This window comes from Sphaerodactylus townsendi, linkage group LG08 (assembly GCF_021028975.2).
Source record: "Sphaerodactylus townsendi isolate TG3544 linkage group LG08, MPM_Stown_v2.3, whole genome shotgun sequence".
Taxonomy (NCBI): Eukaryota; Metazoa; Chordata; class Lepidosauria; order Squamata; family Sphaerodactylidae; genus Sphaerodactylus; species Sphaerodactylus townsendi.
Genome location: NC_059432.1, coordinates 14,159,854 through 14,184,061, shown reverse-complemented (window position 1 = coordinate 14,184,061; position 24,208 = coordinate 14,159,854).

Below are 24,208 nucleotides of genomic sequence, written 5' to 3'. Positions count from 1 at the left end.
CAGAACAAAACCATGGAACACAGAAAAAATAAAGACATCTCCTGAAAATAAGACATAAGCATCTTGGGAGCAAAAGAATCTAATGTAAGACATATATATTCGGGATGCCGGTAGCTATTATTGCTGTCAATGGGAATTTCTGGTAGAGGAGCTTGTAGTGCACATTTCTGAAGGTATGGTGCACAAAAGCTTTCAGGAGTATCTTCAGGAGAGTCTCTGGATGACACCACATCCAGGTTTAAGGGAATTTTGCTTCAGGGGTTTAATCTCTATAGGGACCTGCAAAAGGGGTAGAGGTCCATCTCCTGCCCCCCTAAAGTAGAGTTCCCCAAACCTGGACTCAGCCTGTCAGATCCTCCTAGCATTCCTAATGAAAAGTTTGTCGGAGTTTACCATGAAAAATGCGCACTCCACAACTTCCCTCTATCAGAAAGACCCTATTGACAGCCATGCTCTATGCCTTCAGTATCGCTGAACAAAGATGCTTGTGCAAATTTCTGGGGGGGTGCCTGCAGGGGTGCATTTGTAGATGTATCAGTGCCAATATTTCAGTGTCATCGGGAGACTGTCCTGATGATAGCTTCCCTCCAAGTTTGGTGCAGTTTGGTTCAGGGGGGCCAAAGTTATGGACCCTCAAAAGGGTAGCCCTCATCTCCTTAGTTCCCATTGGAAAGAATGGGAGATAGGGACACCCCTTTTGGGGGTCCATAACTTTGGCCCCCCTAAACAAAACTGCACCAAACTTGGAGGGTATCATCAGGACAGTCTCCTGATAATACCCTGAAATTTTGGTGCTGATATGTTTAAAACTGCGCCCCTGCCAGAGGCCGAAACGTGTGAAAAAAAAAACACTGCAAAAAAAATAAAAACGCATGAATTCGGAGAATTGGTGATCCGAATCCCATGGATTCGGATTTGTTAGGATTCGGACAGCTCAGATTCGGTCCCTGCTCGTCCGAATCCATCCGAATCAGTGCAGATTCGGTAAAAATTCGGATTTGGACTGTCCGAATCTCCAACCCTAGTGAGCACTCACATCTTGCTTGGGGAGCCGAGTCTATGAGCACTCACATCTTGCTTAGGGAGCCGAGTCTGTAAGCACTCACATCTTGCGAGCAGCCAGTCTGACTGATTGCCGCCACTCTGTGAGGTCCTGCCACAGCTGTTGCCGGCGCTGCTCTAGCAGGGTAGGGGAACCAGGAGGGCTGCAAGCTAGGGGGCTAGAGGTGAGCACTGAGACTGTTCTGGGGGTGCTTGCTGAGCTGGCCCTTGTTCTGTAAGGCCACCAGAGGCCGGTGTGGCCGCAGCTGGTTCCTCATCCTCCAATGAATCGTTGCTGCCAGGTCTGGCTTTGGGGGTCTACCTTCGTTGGAGTCAAAAGACTGGCATGACAGGCCATCATCTTTACTGTCAGACACAGCATGGGAACAGACCCTGACAGAGGTTTCTAGGGGCATGGCTGGGGGCAGAACCAACATTCAATGGCTTCCCCCCTCCTTCAGCACCAGAAACACCCAAGCCTGGCTCCTGGAGGCATAAGTCCATGGGACTTATTTGGTGGTGTAAGTCCATGGGAGCCCTACAGAGGTCTTTCGGAGGTAGGGATGGGGGTGTTTGCCTTTTTGGCTCTCTAACTGGAAAGCCCTTCTAGGAATGGTGAGGCAATGTAGCTGCAGCACCACGTTTGGGTGCCCAGCCATTTGGTTGGGGTCACCTGTCCATTATTGCAACTTACAAGGTACTTGGTTAACAGGGTTCTGTGGTAAACTCTTGTTTCTCTAATTGCTTCCTCAGAAGTTGGATAAGTTTTCAATTATTTGTGAAAATGAAGCTATACATATTGGATTAGTTTAACCTCCATCTTTTGGTGTGTGATGCGATTTTTGGGTTCAATTACTTGTTACGTTACACACAGTGGGATCTGAGTGTTATATAAGTTCTCCACTGCTTTTGTAATAATTAGGGCTGTTAGCAATGGTCTCAAAGCACAGACAGAATATTGTGCAATCTACAACTGATCACCATTTGATTTGAAATGAACATTGTGTATTGTGTTTAGGTTAACATTGTGAGAAACATCATTATTATTATTTATGCATACATAATGATGTAATGCATTTAGATATTATTGACCAAGAAGTCCTAAGTTGGCAACTAACTTTCTAGTGGGACCCGGAAATCTCCCAGAATTATAGCCGATCTACAGACTGCAAGGATCAGTTCCCTTGTACAAAATGTCCATTTTGGAGGCCGGACTTCATGGTCTCTTGCTGTAGCTGCAGACATCTTGCCCAAAATCCCAACCCCCTGCTGCTTGGTAAGACACTGCGGGAAAATGTGGCAAAAATAAGCATTCTGGCAAAACCATAGTGTTTCCAGGGATGCCTAGAGTGTCATCAGTGCCAGATTAATTTAGTATTTTTATTTATTTATTTATTTTATTAGGCTTTTATACCGCCCCATCCCCGAAGGGCTCTGGACGGTGTACAGCATCTAGGGGTAACTATATAAAATAGTTAAACATTTAAAAGCAGCGATAAAAACTAAAAAAATTAATTCCAAGGATTATACAATGAATCTCAGTGAAACAGAGATATGAGTGGCGTCCAGCATTCCAGTTTTAAAATTCACTTCCCCCAAAAAAAGGGAGGCAAGGCGAGTCTTGTTAGATGACAAATGGCTCAGATGTCAAGGGCAACCATCAGCGGCCGGTTCCTCCAAAGGCCTGGCGGAACAGCTCCGTCTTACAGGCCCTGCGGAACTCACCAAGGTCCCGCAGGGCCTGGACAGCTGGAGGAAGAGCATTCCACCAGGCCGGGGCCAGAGCCGTAAAGGCCCTGGCCCGTGTGGAGGCCAGCCACATCACCAAAGGGCCAGGGACCACTAGTAGATTGGCCTCCACTGATCGGAGAGGCCGTACAGGGACATATGGGGTGATGCGGTCTCGAAGATACGATGGTCCCAGGCTGTGTAAGGCCTTAAAGGTCAACACCAGCACCTTGAAGATAGTAGCCAATGATTTGGAACCACAGGTGGGACTGTCCACTACAACGCCAACCACTGGAACGCCAACTATGCCAGTAGTTCTGCATGAAGCACTGACCCCCACCCCTCCACACTCCTTTTTCTGAATGAATGTGAATCAGCTGACTTTTCCTAGAGATATATGAATCAAGGAAAACCAAGAGTTATCATCACGGCACTCTGACAGACAACACTGGCTTCCTTTTAATTTTGATTCCATTATTACATTTCCCTAGAGCTACTTTCCTTGCAATTACAGTTCTGATTATATGGAGCATTCCCATAGTTTCAATGGCTTTGTAAATCATCACAACTGTTTTTCTTCTGGAGAAGGACATCTTACTTGGTAATTTGCAGTGCAGTCATAAGAACATAAGAACATAAGAACTAGCCTGCTGGATCAGACCAGAGTCCATCTAGTCCAGCACTCTGCTACTCGCAGTGGCCCACCAGGTGCCTTTGGGAGCTCACGTGCAGGAGTCCTAAACAGAGTTACCCCTTTCTTCATCCATCCACTTCCATGGATCTAGCAAGGGTCCAACTCTGCTTGGGATGGAACTGTCAGTCACATTGTGAGAAATGACTGAACGACTGTGTAATTAACCTTTAAGTGAAGGTGTTCCCCAATGCAGTAAAGAATTGTGTATGATATATACAGTTCAGGGTTTGTATGTGGCCGTGGGCTTTGTGAAGCAGAAAATCTTTTTTTTCTGTAGCAAATACATACCTTTCTGATTGCTTGTTACATTATTATTATTATTATTATTATTATTATTATTATTATTATTATTATTAATTCCACTTTTATACCGCCCTCCCCCGAAGGGCTCAGGGCGGTTTACAGCATAAAATACATATAAGTGGCTAAACAAAATAAAATGCTAAAATTGAAACCAGATTAAAATGCAGCGCTCCACATTGTCAGCCCATGTCATAAATTGGCATGAAAATATAAACAGAGAACATGCAAACTGAGCAGGAAGCAAGGGAGATTCCCATGGCAACCGAGACACAAGGTTGGTGCATTCCTGGTTTTGTCATGGAGGTTGTGATCCAACACAAGGACTTTGGATGGCAGACCAAAGCTTCAAGTTCCTCCCCTTTTTGATACAGAAAAAACTGTCATTGGCTCAGCATTTCTGTAGCAAAGCAGAAGACAAAATAGGGGAAGGGCAGTAACACTGGGGTGTCAACAATAACAATAACAATAACACTGCCAGCCTCCAGGTCAAGCTGGGGGGAGGGGGTCTCCCAGAATATTTTGTGGAACAGGTCCAGACATGGCTATCAAATCCAGGAGATGTGAGATTGCGAATAAATATGGACACTCCCAAAAGCTCTCAAGAAGCATTATCTGTTGGCCGTCAAAGCTACACCTTCTGATACAAGGGAAACAACCATGCCTTCCTTGAAAACCACTGCCATCTGGAGTGAAAGGGATGGGGTGGGCCATCTGCACGTGGCCCACCCATTCTAGTGGAGGGAGGGGAAGGTGAGGGAGGGTCCAGGGGTTTGCTGGACCAAACGCTCTGAAATTTGAACACAACGTAGCTCATGCCTCCCAGTGTGTTTTAAGCTAGATAATTCACCTGCAAGGGAAGGGAGTGAAAGGGACAGGGCCAGCCACCTGCACATGGCCCACTCACCCTAGCAGAGGAAGGGGAACGTTAGGGAGGGATGGGCCGGGTTGCCATGCAAGGGAACGGGAGAGAGGGAGGGGAGCAAGGGGCCCCTTGCCCCTCCCCTCCCTTGCAATCATTGTGCAATGACACATGTTCGAACCGTTCGCTTCCCCTTTTCTTTCTTTTCCATTTCACCAGACTCAGCCACAGCAACGCGTGGCCAGGCCCGCTAGTGTTCATATAAACTTAGATTCCTCCAGTCATGCATCTCGAGAGTGTGTGGTCACAGTAACATGCCCGATACATACGGTAACCATTTCATGTGAATTGGGCAACGCTTGGATGTACCAAGTAGGAACGTAGAAGCCATATATGCATGAAAAAGCTAATTGAGTTTGGCTGGCTCCCAGTATGTGTAAATGTAATGTCTGTCAAGAGCTAGAATACAGCCACTAGAGGTAATAGTCTCTGTGCTGCTCTGTTTTCAATGTCTACATTGCAGCCTATCCGCCAGGACAATGTCTCTACTGTGGTAATAATGTAAAGAAGTATGTTACCGAGTCAAAACATGTCAATTCATCAGGTTTTCTATGCCACTGGGGGGGCTCGGAGTTTTGTAATTTCATTTCCCCTAATCCCAATCCTCATATATTAAACACAAATGACATTATGCACTCACACAAGGCTCAGACTGAATTTCCCTCACTCGACAGGTATATTTAAGGAGTGCGATGCTATTAGACAATGGGGGCTTGCCGGAGTGGGATTAACTTCCTTCCTGCTGATTTAATATTCCCCCACAAATCCTTGATCATCCACATAAATGATGGAGTTTATGATTCGTATGGAAGGATATAATAAGCATTGCTGCGATCAGTCATTGACTGGCAAAGTTAAGACCTGCATTTCATTCTGTTTACATCACGCACAAGATTAACATTGCTTAAGAGACAATGTGTTCCCACTTCCAAAACCAAAAAAGATTCCCTGTAAAAATATGGCTAAAGTTTCAAGAAACCGCTTGCTTGCAAGGCATGTGTTTTTCATATCATAACTGGAGGTGGGGATGTTGAATTGAGATTTATACAGAAACCTATCAGGGGCCCTTTCTGTACAGACCTTTTAAAACATTTTGAAGCAGGAAATAAAACGTTTCCTCCATTCGGTTCTGCGCTGTTTTTACTCCCAAACAGCTCTGAAATGTTTATCTGCGGCGTTAATTTTAGATTTAATATGTGTCTTAATTTCTGTCTCTCGCTAATAGTAATCATAACAATCATGGCCAGTATGATGCAGACAGAATTTGCTTGTTGTTGGGTGGTTCGGGCTCAGTGTAATGTGAATTGGTGGCCTTCTTTTTGTTGATGATGTGAATACGGACTGATGTGTCTTGCGGGGTTTGTATTGGATGTGTTTTGCTGTATTGGTTTGTATTGTAGCTGCGGTGTTCTTTTAACATGCCAATAAAGGCTTTCTGTTCTGTTCTGTTCTACTCCCAAACATGTTATTTCCAGCCTCAAAATGCTTTAAATGGATCCCTTTTTGAAAATATTCTCCATTTGAAATGTTTTGAAACATCTTCAGTTGCTGTGTGATCTATTGACTGTTCCCTATACTTCTCTGCTTCCCCAAACTTCCCCCTCAGCGCCATATTCTGAGCTCACTCTGTTCCTCTTTTTCTCTTTAGTTGCAGCATTTCTGGTTTTTTTAATTGGGGGTGGTGGCAATTTTTGAAGCATCATGTATACAAGAAGTAGAGAATTAAAGCATGAGGCTTTCAGTAACTGAAGCGCCAACTCAACACAGAAATTTTTAAAAAGGAAAAAAACATAATGGCAGCCATGAATCGTTTTGAGGGGATGAATGTGGACATACGTCGTCGTAAAAGGGGGACTGAAAACATGTTAGAAACACTTCAGGTGATGTTTTTAGGTGTGGAAAGGGCCAGGGACAATCCAATCTATCAGCCACAATGCAACTTTGTATACTGCAGCCAATTGAAGCCAACAGTTTTAAACACTGTCTAAAACGGTGGCCATATTTTAGATGCCTGTCAGACTCTGACAGGATTGAATGATCGAGCTGATACTCTTATCCTGGATATGATTCCTACAGCATTAAATCTTGACACAGATTCATGGAGGAGGCCTCGTCCATAGTTACAAGCCAAGATACCTAAAAGGAATTATCACATGCAGAAACTGTAAAGCTCTGTATAATACTGATGAGGCAGCATCAGGGAAAAGTCTTGGTCTCTAAGGCCTGCACATAGAGGGGGCCTCTGGTTTGTCATTACGAGAAACAGAATATTAGACAAAAATAGACCATTGATCTAATTCAGCCAGGCACCTTAAATCCCCCAATGGAAATCATCCATAGCTGTTCCCTAGTATCAGGCCTGGATTCTATGGGTTTTGCTTTGTGTGAACTCAGGCAGCAGTGGCGTAGGAGGTTAAGAGCTCATGTATCTAATCTGGAGGAACTGGGTTTGATTTCCAGCTCTGCCGCCTGAGCTGTGGAGACTTATCTGGGGAATTCAGATTAGCCTGTACACTCCCACACACGCCAGCTGGGTGACCTTGGGCTAGTCACAGCTTCTCGGAGCTCTCTCAGCCCCTCCTACCTCACAGGGTGTTTGTTGTGAGGGGGGAAGGGCAAGGAGATTGTAAGCCCCTTTGAGTCTCCTGCAGGAGAGAAAGGGGGGATATAAATCCAAACTCCTCCTCTTCTTCTTCTTCTTCTTCTTCTTCTTCTTCTTCTTCTTCTTCTTCTTCTTCTTCTTCTTCTTCTTCTTCTTCTTCTTCTTCTTCTTCTTCTTCTTCTTCTTCTTCTTCTTCTTCTGCTCATTGTCTGCCAAACGCCAGGTGCTTTATCAGCTTTCCTGGCATCGGCCTCTGAAGTGAAGGCCACTTTCTCAAAACCACATTCCCTCTCTTGCTAACTATCTGGACGGAAGGGGGAGTGAGAAGTTTGGCTGATATGATTCACAGCTCTGTCCGTGTGACAGAGCTGCCTTTGAAGCTGTACTTGATCTGACTTATGCCTGCAATAAAGAAACCTTTGTAATTCTACGATTGTCTTGTTGTCTGGTCAAGGGGATCTTGACACTTATTCTGTTAGCTTCTTGTTAGTCCTCAGTGTGGTACCAACAGGCACCCTGGCACCTTTCAACACCTTTTCTAGAACCTATCTAGTCTCTTGAGACAATGAGGAAAGCTAGGTGGGGATTTTTCCAGGAAGGCTTCTAATTGGCCAATGGAGCAACTACCATCACACCACAAGGGGGTTTACCACAGCAACCATTTGGGGGCAGGTGGCACCTCCTGCAAGAACCATTTTGTGGCATCCATTTTGTTCCTGCACTTGACACACTGTGTCAGAATTCCAAAGGCACCCAGAGGCTCAAAAAGGTTTGACTAGGGCTAGGCTTGGTAAATACCCTAAAAAATTCAGTAAAATTAGGATTCCGATTTATTTGGGCAGAAAATTATCTGTATGCCCAAATAAGACAAATAACAGATTCGGATATGCCCGAAAATTCAGGTATATCCAAAAAATTCAGGTCCGTTTGATTTTTTTTTGTATTTTGGGGTGTTTTCGCGTTTCGGCCTGCAAGGGGCACATTTTTAAAGCTAGCAGCACCAAAATTTCAGGATATCATTCAGAGACTGTCTTGATGATGCCACCAGAGTTTGGTAAAGTTTGGCTCAGGGGGGCAAAGTTATGGACCCCCAAAGTGATCCAATGTTTCCAATGGGAGCTAACAGGAGATGGGGGCTACCCATTTGAGGTTCCATAACTTTGGCTCCCTTGAACCTAACTTCACCAAACATGGGTGGTATTATCTGGACAGTCTCTGGATGATACCATGAAGTTTTGGTGCCACTAGCATTACAAATGCACCCCTGACTGGCATCCCAAAAATGTGCCCAAGATTCTTTGTTTGGCAGTGTTTTGGCTCCATTGAGTACGGGGGGAGGGGAGGTATCTGACCTAAGCAAACACTAGCAGTACTAAAACCTTCTCCCCATCATACTATTGCTACATAGCAGTTGCAACGTGGCAAAAACCACATCATGTTTCACTCTGACTGCATTGATTTCCTCACTCCCAATTTATCTATTTGGATATGGTTCGTTCCCAAGCGCCATTCAAATGCCAAACTCCATTACAGCTAAAAATAAACCAGCATATGAAATAAACCTTGACTGCTGTACAGTCCTGGGAGAGGAATTTCCCACCTTGTCATATCCCTCTTCTAATTAAACTTAACACTCTGTGACTGGATCTTAGAATTTAGAGCACAGATTCATTCTTTTTTTTAAAAAATGAGTGAATTTTCCCCCTCAGCACTGTCAATAGAGTCCCTGTATTTAATTAAACAGTTATTTTATCAGTTAATCATTCTTCAGACTGTAACGGAAAGCTGCTTTCTTCCCACTGTAGGTTTCAACTAAGATGACATGAAAAGGCAAAATTCCTCTGCAGGGTTTTACGTGTCGACGTTCCTTTCTGTTCTGCAGGATTTGGGGCCTACACATTTGGCCAAGCTGAATTTGGTAACCTTGTAGTCAAACCATGGAATTGGCAAAAGTAGCAAGGGATGTTCCCAAACTGGGTGCTGGGGAATACAAGTGAGCTGCAAGAGAATTTCTGTGCGCTTAGGCTCATTCCGCACATGCAGAATAATGCACTTTCAAACTGCTTTCAGTGCTCTTTGAAGCTGTGCGGAATGGCAAAATCCACTTGCAAACAGTTGTGAAAATGGTTTGAAAACGCATTATTTTGCGTGTGCGGAAGGGGCCTAAGATAAATTAATTAAACAAAGGTGCTAGAAAACCCACAGAATCCCCCTCCAAAAAAACAGGATGCCTGCAGCATCTCTACATGATTTACTGTTCTTGCCCTGTTCCTGCTACAGAGAAGTTTTGTATGGCAGTGGAAGCCTCCAGAGCAACAAAGGGGTGTTTCAAAAAGACCTCAACCTTTGCGGTTCAGGAGATTCGCGGAGCAAAGCCATTGCGATGGGGTGGCTCCGGGGCAGAAATGTGGCAGCTACACTGCAGCACTGGGGGCTGTGCAAAACTCTTGATTGCATCGGGGCAATTTTGGCATACAAAACCAGTCCTTGGAAGCATTTTCTGTGGTTGCAAGATGCTCTGCTGTGCTCACCATTGCACGATTCTCTGCGAGACACAAAACATGGTGGTTACTCATGTTTTGTGTGCACTTCATGGGACTAGCTCACAATGTTACACATGTAGGCCATACCTTCAGGCTGAGAGGAAGGGGTATTCCAGTGAAAAGGGGGGGGGGCAACCTAGGTGAGAATGGACCCAGAAGGGAGGCATTTCTGTTTTGTTTTGATAGAGGATAATTCAAACAGTGGTTCCAATTACAGAATGATAGGTTGGACTGTACCCACTGAAGATGCCAATAGGTGATATTTTAAATACATCCCACATCACCTCTCTCTGTCGGAATAATACCGGAACAGGGGCACATAAGAACATAAGAACATAAGAACATAAGAACAAGCCAGCTGGATCAGACCAAAGTCCATCTAGTCCAGCTCTCTGCTACTCGCAGTGGCCCACCAGGTGCCTTTGGGAGCTCACATGTAGGATGTGAACGCAATGGCCTTCTGCGGCTGTTGCTCCCGATCACCTGGTCTGTTAAGGCATTTGCAATCTCAGATCAAGGAGGATCAAGATTGGTAGCCATAAATCGACTTCTCCTCCATAAATCTGTCCAAGCGGTATTTTAAAGGCTTATCCAGGTTAGTGGCCTCCACCACTTCCTGTGGTGTATATTCCAAATAATTAATCACCGATGCGTTGCGTGAAGAAGTGTTTCCTTTTATTAGTTCTAATTCTTCCCCCCCAGCATTTTCAATGTATGCCCCCTGGTTCTAGTATAGCCAAATATCTTGAATTATTAACTGAACCCCAACAGAGATGGATTATCACAAGGGCCGGATCTAATACCTTCCCATCGGCCATTACAAAGGGTCGTTACTTATCCATCCCTCTCCAGGATCGGGTTTGTCCACACTGTAAAAATCAAGTGGAGACTCTTGCTCACATTATTCTTGACTGTCTGAGATATGTGGGCATCAGGAATTTCTCTCCCTAGACAAATCTGAAAGTAACACTGACTGTTATATTGTGGAGCTTCTGTTAAACAACACAGATGTCATGCTCTTGGAAAAAGTAGCAAAATTTCTTTTACAAGTGACAGAACTTTCGAAGTAATGTATACTGCTATATACAGTCTTCCTGTCTGCGCTTTGAATGTACTCTCGATTTTTATTTCGAAAATGTCTGGCAACGCTCTAGAACCTATTTTTAAATGCCAAATAAAGGTTGTTGCTGTTTGCTGTTACATCCCACACTAATGAAGTCCCTGTGAGTAGAAAAATATAGCATCACATTTCACATACCTCCATCTTCATTGAACCATCTTTTGAACCATTGAGTTGTCCAACCTCCATCTTCACTGCACAATTATAAGCTTATAGTGATGTGATATTGGGGCTGGCTGAGTCTGGTTGTGAATACAGAAATGAATGCTGAAAGGCCATTACATCTATTGAGGGTGGCTGTCACTTCTGAAATAAACCCTTAGCAATTCCTCAGGGTGGTTGTGGGGAGCTCAATTCAACTAATTACCTACAGATTAAATTAATACTAGTCTCTGTTGCAGCCCTGTGACATGTCATTACAGTTTGAATGGACGGAAACATCTTTATTTTTCTTGACTGCAAGCAGACCGGGGTTCTTCAGCCAGATATCAGAGTAGCTGAAAAGCTAGACAAAATAAATTAATTCTCCACTACTGCTACTTTGGGGCTTTGCAAGTCAAAGAGATGTGTACGGCAGAGGAAATAACTGCTCACTTTCACCAACTGGTGATGACTTCATTGTGATGTGTTCCTGTTTGCAGATTCTCTTTGTGGTTTCAAATCTGATATGTTTAAGGTCGATTCCGCACTTGCATTATTGACCTAAGTTTGAGCTGCGTTCGACCTAAGTGCTCCACACAACCACAGTGATCGACGTGGTTTTGTACCAGCTTCACCCCGTGTAATGGTCAAATTTCCAACTCCAGTTGGGAACTACTACTTTTTCAGGGAACCCCGCTCAAACTCAGCTCGATTCCAGTAAAGTGCGGAATCTCTGGTGCCAGGAGTCCCCCATTCAGCCAATCACAGCCGAGTGTTTCGGGCATGCGTACAGCTGGCCAATCAAAAAACACCACCTTCGTCCCTCCATTCCTGTGGCAGTTTTTTTATAACGTGTGTGGCCAGGGATGAGAGGCGGAACATGGCTGTCAGAACAGTAACCAGTTGGAACGGAGCTGGTGGAAAGAGGCACAGGATGATCCCGTAGCCCTCGAGGCTAGGATCAAGCTGGTTGCAGTGGGGAACAACAATGGCTTCGACCTAGGTTAGTACCCTTCTCAGGGAACTGGGTCGAACCTATTTTACTCGTGTGCGGAATTGCCTTAAGTGTTTGCAACTTAAACCCTGACCTTCTTTCCCTAAGCCTTTGAAGGGAAAAAAAAGCAGGCATTTTCAACTAGCAAGCAAACCTGGGCTGCCCCTCAATTTCAACTGGCAGAAACTATATATGGCTGATTGTCCACTGGAGCTCTGGAGCATGGTGGGACCGGAAGCACATTGGGTGAGAAATCTTGTCCCAACATGTTTCTTCTTTGCAGTGCGTGGAGTGAGGAGGCGTGACGAGGCAAGATTTCTTGTCTCAATGCACTTCCTCTTGCCCCAGGCATGCTTCTCTCTTTCCGCACCAGAGCAGAACGAGGGTGGAAAACAGCTCGCAGTGAGTAATTGACCTATGTTTCATTTGTGTTCAGATTCTGAATTACTGAGCAAAGGGTCTGTCCTGTGCTCAACCACCCTAGGATACAGCCATCATAGCCCAAAATTGCTAGTTTGAGCTGATTACAAGACTAAGTGGAATTTATTCATCATTTTGGAGAGGAAAACTGCCATACTCCGTTTTTAAGATTTTTTTTTGCAAACCAGCCCTTTATTAACATGATAGGTTTTTCATACATTTGCAGTATAAACAACTCAACAACATAATGTAGCATGTGTTACAATACCAAGACTAGACATTATTTACAAGAAAAACATCAGTAAAGTATTGACCTTAAACTCTGCATCCAGTTACCTTCACCAGCTTTCTTCAGTCTTACAAGTTTATCTATTGATAACATTCCACAGCAAACTATAATATTGTCATTCTTATAAACTTGTACAATATAATTTACCTATTCTGTCCACTCTAATTTCAATTCCTTATCAGACATGATATAACCTGCCATTTTAGCCAGTCTTACAAACTCCATTAATTTAATTTGCGATTCTTGCCCTATTAGAATCATTGAAGTTTTCCAATTCTTAGCCCAAATTATTCTTCTGCTGTGGATAAATATCTGAATAATAGGTCATCATGTCTTTTATCTTTCTTTGGCTGATTCCGCATGGGCCAAAAACAGCAGTGTGAAAACAGTGTGAAAATGGTGTAAAAGGGTTTAAAACAGTGTAAAAGGGTTTATACTGTTTTCACACTGTTTTCACACTGCTGTTTTTCGCCCGTGCGGAATCAGCCTCTGCCTCTAAAATTCCTAACAAGTGCTAATTCAGACCTCATCTTCATCTTATCATTTAAAATCTTTGATAGTTCTTTACAGATCTGTTGCCCAGTATTGGTGATATAGTGCATTTATTTCTTCTCCGCATTTCCAGCACCTGTCAGAACCTTTCTTCATTTTAGCCAATTGAGGAGGTGTTATGTACTCGCACTAAAAACATCTTATAATAATTCTCTTTAATACACTAATTCTTAGCGAAACTTAAATCTTGGGTCCATAATTTTTTCCAGGTGTCTATCATAATATTACGTCCCTCATTTCTAGCTCAACTAATCATAGAATCCTTTACGGTCTCCGTCTCCATATCTAAAGCTAAACATACATTTTTAATCAAATGTAAATCCATCTTCAATAATTGATTCTCCAATACATCTGTGTCTGTTACAGTCTTTCAAAAAATTCTTATCTTTATCAGAATAATTCTTGCGCTGTCTGCATAACCATCAGTCACATTTCCCCCCAATACATTTATCTTCTCCTGTGGCTTAGTCTGTACTCTAATTTCCCACTTCTTACTCATTTGTCAGTTATATCTGAATACCTTATCTAAGTATTTTTATCTGATAAATATCTACCATGTAACTCTTCATATAATGAGAGACAGAGAGACAGATGGGGTAAAGTCTCTGTTTACATTCCTTCCAGGCTCTAAACAGACCTAACTTAACAGAATGATGGAGAAACTACTTGTTAAGTTTGTCCTTATCATACCAGAGATAGGCATGCCAACCAAATCTAAGGCTGCACCTTCCAGCACTGAAGTCTGCTGTTCTTCAATACAATTCACTCCTTTAGCCAAACTAAACATGTGACCTCAAAATACAATCTGAGGCCCCTTCTGCACATGCAAAATAATGCGTTTTCACAACTGTTTGCAAGTGGATTTTGCCATTCCGCACAGCTTCAAAGAGCACTGAAAGCAGTTTGAAAGTGCATTATTCTGCATGTGTGGAATGAGCCTGAGGTTCAGTAGCATCAGGCCGCATCTGATCTTTAAATTACACAATATTTTATATTTAACCCTAGGCTCTTTCTCCCCACAACTGAATTTAGTCAATCTTTCTTAGCAACTTTTGAATGGCATGTCAGAATTAATGACTGGAATACATTGGAAAAGAAAGAAAATTCTTGGCTAGATCGTTATTGCAGAGATTTTTCTCACCAGTTTTTAATGATTTTTAAAGCATGCCACACACACACACACACACACACACACACACACACACACACACACACACACACACACGGGCATATGAAGAAGAAGAAGAGTTTGGATTTATATCCCCCTTTCTCTCCTGCAGGAGACTCAAAGGGGCTACAATCTCCTTGCCCTTCCCCCTCACAACAAACACCCTGTGAGGTAGGTGGGGCTGAGAGAGCTTCGAGAAGCTGTGACTAGCCCAAGGTCACCCAGCTGGCATGTGTGGGAGTGCACAGGCTAATCTGAATTCCCCAGAGAAGCCTCCACAGCTCAGGTGGCAGAGCTGGGAATCAAACCCGGTTCCTCCAGATTAGATCCACGAGCTCTTAACCTCCTACGCCACTGCTGCTCCTTGTTAACTTTGTTAATATATTTTAAAAACACATTTAAGTCACCTTTACCATTGTCAGATCTGCCCACTGTATTGAAATCCATCATTTTTAGTTAACTTCTCATTTAGAAAAAATTCCCTTTTTCTGCACATTGATTTTCAAGGCAAGAGATGTTCAAAGGTGGTTTGCCATTTTCTGCTCCTCTGTGGGCTGAGAGAATTCTGAGAAAATCGATTTGATTACACTGTCTCTCAACAGTCCCTAGTGGAGGCAAAATGCTTACTTATCGTTTCACATCAGAATACATTACGTTGTATAACATAAAAATGCAGGTATGTGAAGTTGAACTAGGGGCATTGCCAGGAGGATGCTATCTAGATGATTGAGATACATTCCTGGAACCATGCAACTGCTTAAAATAACAAATTGCTGCTGCTAGAAAGATGTATGCAACCAGCCTGCTATATGTATCCAATGCCATCTGAGCATTCTTTCCTTGATCTTTACTTTATGGCTCCACATGCTTTGTAGACAACTAGGCTTCCCCTGGTACTCCTGTCCCATGGGAACTGTGTTGCATCCAATATCTTGTAGGGCAGGAAGTCAAGTGGTTTTCTCTTGGTATCTGCCACTGACCTTGGGGCACCTTTGCTCCAAAGACTGTTTTTCACAAACTCTTGGGAAAACAGGAGGGGGGGGGGTTCTCTATGAGGGATAAAGGGGACTGTGAATGCCAGCTTCATCAGAACTGATGAAGAGCGGTGCTTCAATGCCTATTCAATAAATGCTACTGATCAGTACTTCAGAGTCCATTTGTTGACTTAAGATTGCAAGACCTAACAGGTGTACACCTTTTTTTCATTTGGGTGTGTGTGTGTTAGTTTTAATTGTCCTGGAAACTTTTAAAAAACCATGAAAAGCCAGTTCTACATATGAAACCGAAATCTGAAAAATTACATATTAAACCTGAATCTAAAAAATCCCTGCTGCCTCTGAGCTCCACATGGAGCTGGGTGGTAGCGCCATTGGTGACAGGTCCAAAGCACATCACTAATCACTCTCTTAAATTGCTGCTTTAATAAACTGTTTATTATGGATAAGCAAGCAGACGAAGTAAAACCAGGGGTGTAATGCCCATTGGGCAAGGTGGGCAGCTGTCCAGGGCATCACCTTGTGGGGGGCATCAAAATGCAGGGTTCGTTTTGGGGTATTTTTAGTGGTTTTCCATTTTGGCCTGCAGGGGACGCAGTTTTTAGGCTAGTGGCACCAAATTGTCAGCGTATCATCAGGAGACTATCCTTATGATACCCCCCAAGTTTGGTGAGGTTTAGTTCAGGCAATCCAAAGTTATGGACTCCCAAAGGGGTTCCCCCATCCCCCATTGTTTCCAATGGGAGCTAATAGGAGATGGGGGCTACAGTTTTGAGGGTCCATAACTTTGACCCCCCTGAACCAAACTGCACCAAACCTGGGGGGTAAAACTACTATCGGCAGAAATGTATAGAGACAGCTGGCAGCCATGGATATCCTATCTTGAAAAACAATATGACGTCATTTTCCTCCCAATTGATTACTAAAACATAGATTAATTGTACTGTGTATACATTAGATTGCTTAGATTATTTGAAGATCATTATAGATTAAGATAGTTAAGAAATTTAGTTAAAATAGGATAACGAACGGGGAGTGGAGATAAGTTCCAGTCGATCAGAACAGTTAGTGCTACCTCTGTTAAGGATGAAGTTAATTTTCAGTTAGTAGAGTTGGAAGAGAGGTCATACAAATAGTAATGTAGTTGTACAAGGAGAAAGAATGGAGGTTGGTTTTACTCTCTAATCTAATTAACAGCTGTTAAGATATGGGAAGCAAAATGTTTGTAACCTGACTTATAAAGTGAGATGTGAAGAGCACAAACCTTGCTTCTTTCTTTCTCTCCTTTTCTCTCTCTTTTTTAATTTTGCAACTTCTATCTTTTAAACAATAAAGATATATTTTTTAAAAAATTGCTGCTTTTTTGGATTACCGCCTTCTCTTTCCATACCTTTTTGGTATTTTGGAGGGTTTTTTTCCTTAGTTCGGCTTTTGCTGAATGCTTACCTCTAATGTGAACTTCTTATCATTGCTTGCTTGTGTGTTAACTTTGCACCATTCAGTGATGGTAGATGAATCCATTTTTTAACGAGCTGCTTTCTGTGCAGACTCTGATATTCAGTCGAACTTTTGGAAACAATAATGAAATTATGAGAAACAGAAGAAAGTTAGGTTGGGGTAGAAGTTAGCTTTTTGTTGTGATGTCGACAACCAGGGTTAGCTCTGTATTTATTTATTTATTTTGTTGCAGCTTTAATAAAATCACAAGAACCTGCGAAGAGGTTGGGATTCAGTTTGGACAGCAGTAATTAGAGAATACAACTCTGAAAATACAAACCCCTGAAGGCTGAAAAATGATTCTGGTGCCTAAATTTCTGAGCTGGCCTTGTGACATCATCCCCTTCATGGCACGTGCTCTGTAACTGGTCACCTCGAAACTTGGTCAGAAAGACGTGTTATGGAAGTTTTTACCCATTAAAAGCTCCACACAAGGATGGCTAATAGCAAACTAGTTTTATTGACATGTCTGCAGACATGGGCCCCTTCCGCACAGGCGGAATATGGCGGCCTGGGACCATTCGCACAGGGGGCGCAGCTGCTTCGAAGCCGCCGTTTCCCAACCTCGCTTCTCCAGCGAGGTTTTTGGAAAACGGCGGCTTGGAGCCGCTGCTGTGCGAATGGCAGTGGCTCCAAGGCGCCATCCCTCCCCCCTCTCACCCAGCGACTTACCGTTCCTGCGGCCATCCGGCACGTTGCCGGGGCCTGGGGACATGCCCCCCTGCCCTGCAACGCTGGAGCAGTCGCACAGGGCAGCGGGGGGCGTGTCCCCAGGCCTCGGCGATGCACCGGATGGCCGCAGGAACAGTAAGTTGACTGGGCAACGGCGCTCAGCGGCGCCGTCTTCCCAGTGGCGTCTGGTCGGTGTGGACTATGCTGACCCGGCTGCTTCCACCTCTGTGCGGAAGCGGCCATGGAGAGAGTAATACCGTGGTACCAACTCTCTGAAGTCTGAATCACAGTACAGCTCATTACCCTACAACTAGACATAAGAACAGTTTTTTCCCAAATGCCATCACTCTGTTAAACAAATAATTCCCTCGATAATGTCAAACTATTTATTATATATTTATTATATAATTACTGCACTACTTTTTTCATCATTCCTATTACCCATCTCCTCCCAATTATGACTGTATGACTATAGCCTGTGCTGACATTTCATTTTATTTTATGATTTTACATTTTATGTTTTTATTACTATTGATTGTTTCCTGATTGCTTACTAGACCTATATGACAATCATTAAGTGCTGTACCTTATGATTCTTGACAAATGTATTTTCTTTTATGTACACTGAGAGCATATGCACCGGAGACAAATTCCTTGTGTGTCCAATCACACTTGGCCAATAAAGATTCTATTCTATTCTATTCTATTCTATTCTTCAAAAGCATTTCTGAACAGACCCTTCTGACCACTTCTGGCCAATCCCGGCTGTCCACTCAGGCTCACAATCTTAACCTTTAACATGATTAGCACAATCAGCAAAATACATTTTTAAAAGAATACAACATTTGACTTGGTTACGTATGCATCATTTGACTTGGTTACGTACGGGGCTACATATATCTTCTGTCCAGTAAGCATAATCAGCAAAAAGCCTAACCAGCTGGGTGAACCATCACTATATACTTCAAACCCCTAGGTCAGTGCTCACTATTGCCCTTTCACTCATAAGCAAGTATCTGATGGTTCTTGCAAAATAGCAAGCACGGCGGTTCCAATAGCACTCAGTCACTGATTTCCTGAGTGCAACCACAAAATACGCAAAATGTATTTTCAGCTATGAATATTTCTCAACTGTGGTCTTGCAACCAGCATATCTTTATAATTTTTATATCAATGGAAGTCCAAGTAACCAAAGGCAACTGGGGTGCAGGCTCAAAAGTGATTCATGCGCTCTTCGTGAATATTAATTTCCAGGGCCTGGGACGGAATATTAATTTCTGGGGCCTTAGGAAGCCATCATTTCAAACTAGAGTTGCTTAGCAAGTAGCAGAAGTACAACATTGCTGGAGATTTTTTTTCTTCTAATGCAGCCTCATGAATGTCTAGCTAGAAGTGATAGAAAATCATTCTAGGAATTGCTGGAAACTCTATGGTAAACTCTATGATAAAATCTATGGTAAGATTTAAAAAAATCTCCCCTTGCCACTTAAAGTGGCAGCGAGCAACAGGTCCCAGGGCAGAGGGTGCCTTGTCACGCCTTGGGGTTCTGAGAACCCCAAAAAGACACCACGGATAGATGAAATCACAAACACATAAGAACCACATGCATGCTGGCAACAATGAATGTATTATTTCTGTTAATCAGTCGTACAATGGATAAAAATGTATCCATGTAAATATACAGTTCTGTAACCATGTAATGAACAACTTAAATGATGATCACTTGTTTGGGCTTATTAATAAGAAATCTCTGGGCATTTCCCCACTCACCATGATCCCCCCCTATGCCGTGGCATGCGCCCGGGCGTCCCCACGCGTGGGGTCATCAAAAGGCGCATTTTACAAGAGCACCAGGGATGCCGCGCGCTGAGGGGGTGCGACAGCGGCAGCGTCGATGCGGCTGCACTGTCACCACCCCTGTCGTGGGGAGTGCCGGGGGACCCCGCACTACTCTCCTCAAGTAGTCCGGGGCTTAAGGTAAGTGGGGAAAGGCCCTCTGTTGTTTAAAAGAAATTACAAACGGGTACACCAACCTTAGAATATACATTAAACTGCCGATGCTAGTGTTTACAGAGGGGTTAACACAACTTCTTGCCTATGACCTATTACAAAACTTGGGTTAATTCTCCATAGTTTGTTAAATGTGCCTCAAAGAAACAGACGCACAGTACAAAACACTTGTAATTGTGCTAGGCAACAGCGTTTACCAACTCCCTCTTGTGTTGTATGACTTAAACCAATTTGAAACTGATAAACCATGCTGCAAAGGTGCTTATAAAGTTTGCCTGGTATCACTTGCTTGGGAAATTCCTGAATATTTGAGGTTGGAGACTGGGGAAGGCGGAGTTTGGGAAGAAGTGGAAGTTCGGTGGAGTATAATACCATAGAATCCATTCTTCCAATCAGCCATTTTCTCCAGGGTAAGGGCTCCCTGTCACCTGTACATCAGCGGTAATTTTGGGAGATTGCCAGATCTCACCAGGAGGTTGGCAACCAAACTGCCAGCTGATTCTTCATATAACTGGATTTTATCAGAGATGGCCATAAGGGCAAAGGACAATTTTTCCCATCAATCCAAAAACCTTTATTAGGCATAAACCAGAAGTACCCTACATTTCAAGTACAAAAACAGGATCATTGTTATATATCATGTAGGACATGGATTAAAAATGTAGCGACTGCTTCAGAAATTTCTACATGAGGGCTGTTCAATAGCTTAGACGTTTTTAGTTTGTCTGAGAGAAACATAGGCCCCTTCCGCACACGCAAAATAATGCGTTTTCAAACCACTTTCACAACTGTTTGCAAGGGGATTTTGCCATTCCGCACAGCTTCAAAGAGCACTGAAAGCAGTTTGAAAGTGCATTATTCTGCATGTGCGGAATGAGCCATAAATTCTAGAGGTAGTAAAGCTCCCAGATCGGTTCTAATATCATTATACCTCGAACAGTAAAGCGGGATATGAGGGATTGAGTCCATAGTGTTGGGACAGTACTGACAACAACGCTCACTTTGTGGGATGTTAAGGAAACGACCTTGAAGATAGACAGAGGGGAATGAGTTGCACCTTGCTCTTGTCATGACCCATCTGCACTTATAATTAACAAGCTGTTCTAAATATACAGCAGGGCTAGATTTCGGGGGCGTGATCCCAAAGTATAGAGGGGAACAGGAGCTTTGTGCAGCACTCAGGAGAGATTGGTATTCCTGGTCGTACAGGGTCGTAACACAGCTTCTCCATACCAGTAGAATTGAATCCCCTTGTTTTGTTTTACTATACTGCTTTTTGAACACATAACAAAAACAATAGGTGGTGGAGGAGAATGAATGTACACAAAGTATTTTGCAATCCAATTAAAAACATCTGAAAAACAATGAAGTGGGCTTTGGGGAAGTTTGCGGCCTTTGTTCAGAGTCTGCAATCCAATTGTGCTCGGAATAGAGGGCTTATCGCCCGTTTTGGCTGTCTTTTGACCACCAATTCTGCAATATTACCATACAATTACTTCCTTCTCATCAATAAGGTCTTATCTGCCGAAAGTGTCAAAGGCTTTATTAAGTTATCGGAGAGGATTTCTCATTATCTTGCAGCTTGCCGAAAATCGCCTTCCTTGCCTGCAAAGCTGTTTCCTAACTTTGAACTTCACTGTGTTTCCATTAATTTTATCTTTCCCCTTCTCCCCGATGGGAAAAAAAAACCCTGACCATTTTATACCTGGAAAAGTGAGCTAAATCAGTCTATTAAATTGCTCCAGACTGATCGCAATACAACTGGCATTTAAAGGAAGTATCTAATAAAAAGGAAATCAAGAAAATAAACCAAAGTCATTTATACAGGAAGCCTGCAGCAGCTAAGCCATGTAATTCTCAGAATGAATGATTCTAATGGTAGCACGGAAAGTAAATAGAATCACATTAATTTTCTGTTACAGCCACTGGGAGGCTGTAGCTAGGAGATTCTGGCAAAGCAACTATTATATAGAAGAAGAAGAAGAAGAAGAAGAAGAAGAAGAAGAAGAAGAAGAAGAAGAAGAAGAAGAAGAAGAAGAAGAGGAGGAGGAGGAGGAGGAGGAGGAGGAGGAGGAGGAGTTTGGATTTATATCCCCCCTTTCTCTCCTGTAGGAAACTCAAAGGGGCTTACAATCTCCTTGCCCTTCCCCCTTCACAACAAACACCCTGTGAGGTGGGTGGGGCTGAGAGAGCTCTGAAGAACTGTGACTAGCCCAAGGTCACCCAGCTGGCGTGTGTGGGAGTGTACAGGCTAATCTGAATTCCCCAGATAAGCCTCCACAGGCGGCAGAGCTGGGAATCAAACCCAGTTCCTCCAGATTAGATACACGAGCTCTTAACCTCCTACGCCACTGCTGCTCCCTTGTCAGTGTCAGTTTTTTTTACATTTTTGTAGTGTTGAAGTCTGCCCGACAACTGGGGAGAGACATGGGCCCCTTCTACAAAGGCCAATAAACCCAGGGTAACAATGGGATAAAACCCATTTTTGGGGAGAACTTCACACTGTTTCCACCACTAATGTGATTCAACCCCATGTCCTGCCCCAAACATTCCCCCCTCCCAGCTAATGGCAGTCCTGACACAGTCTTTATTGAAGTTCTGTGCAAGATGAATAACCATGATTCTCCATAGCCAGATCTGAGGGACCTAGGAAAGCCAGGATGAGATATAGGGGCTTTCCGCACTGACAGAGTTGTACTGGTTTCTATCTAGGTTCACCTCAGTGTATTCACACTGCAACTGAGCTCAACGTTGTTTTGTCTCAGTTCCCCCCCCCCAGAACTGCGACATCCCTGTCGCAGTTATGAACTGCACCTTTCTGCTGGAGCAAGGTCGATACCGCTTCGAAGCTTTGAAGTGCGGACGCATCGAAACGACACCTCATCCGTTCAACCAATCAGGAGCCACTTTTGTGGCATGCGCAGAACGGGAGAGTCGTGGCAGGCATGTAACTGTAAACTGTAAAAAAAAAAGAACGCTCCCGTTTCCCATGGTAACACAAACTCCAATCACGATCGAGGAGCGAAACAGGCACCAAGATGATTCCGCCCACTTAGCTCGGTTTCAGGGGGTCAAGTAAGTTGCTGTGTGAACAGCCTGGAATCGCCCCCCACTGAAGGGAACCGAGTCGACCTTAGCTCCCTTCTGTAGTGCAGAAAGCTCCATAGTCAGTTGAACCCGCCTCCCCCCTCCCAAATGGGAAAGAATGTTGAGATGTTTATGTTGGCTATCCGCTTACAGAGGACAGCTTCATTATCACTGTCTGCCAAGAACTGGTGGTCCTGGAATGGGGTGGGGTGGTGGTTGGGGAGATGGAGAGGTTGTGAACAGAGGATGGGAACAGAGCAAGCCTATTAACAATCAAGCAGCATGGGAAATTTACTACATCACCATGCCTCTGGGTCCCAAACTGACACAATCCCAAGGGGAGGGCAGCAAGAGGCTCATCAGAGGGATGGGATAGTAGCAGCTGAACAGGACCATCAAGTATCTGACACTGGTCAAGGCTACAGGACAGCCAGCCCAGTATATTGCTGCTCACATTGTGGCTGGCCAGTTAATGACCTTTCGGGGCTCAAACTGAGCTTTGTGCCCTGTGTGGCCCACACAGTATTGGCCAGATAGGTGAGCCTTAAACAAGGGTTACTAAAAGTTGGAATTTAATTGGCTTATTAGGTGCTTGCACATGCCTGCAGCCAGGGTTTATATCAACTTTTATGATATGATGCTAGTAATTAGAACAGAAATGGATTCACCTTTGCATAAGGCTCTTTGGAAGTGTAGTTCCCACCAGGCCGTTTTCATCCTTAAGTAAACAGGTGCTTTTCCAGCCTGCACTTTCAGACTGAACTAAGGGGGGGGGGTTTCCATCCGCCCAGGCTTGCGCCCGGTGCAATGTGCACCCCCTCTTCCCCTGGTAGCTCCACCTCTGCAATACAGGATTTATTCATTTATTTATAATTAATTTTATATACCGCCCCTCCCCCAAAGGGCTCTGGGCGGTGAACAACATAATCAAACAACAGCTACATTAAAAACCCCTTAAAACAATAAATTAACAAAATTACATTGGCGTCCAACACAAAACTTCATAAACCCATCCTGGAAAGAAACAAAATAAAAGAGCGGAGGGCCCCCATAAATATTCTGACCCAGAGTGTAAAAGGGGAGGGGAGAAAAAAGGGGGGAGGAGCGCCCATCAGCGGCTGGCCCCCCCAAAGGCCCGGTGGAACAATTCGGTCTTACAGGCCCTGCGGAACTCTCCAAGATCCCGCAGGGCCCGGATAGATGGTGGTAAGGTGTTCCACCAGGCCGGGGCCAGGGCTGTAAAGGCCCTGGCCCAGGTAGAGGCCAGCCGCATCATCGAGGGGCCAGGGACCACCAGCAAATTGGCCTCTGATGAATGTAGAGGCCGTGCAGGGACATATGGGGTAAGACGATCCCTAAGGTACGAAGGTCCCAGGCCACGTAAGGCCTTAAAGGTAAGCACCCATACCTTATGAATTATTCGGAACTCAACT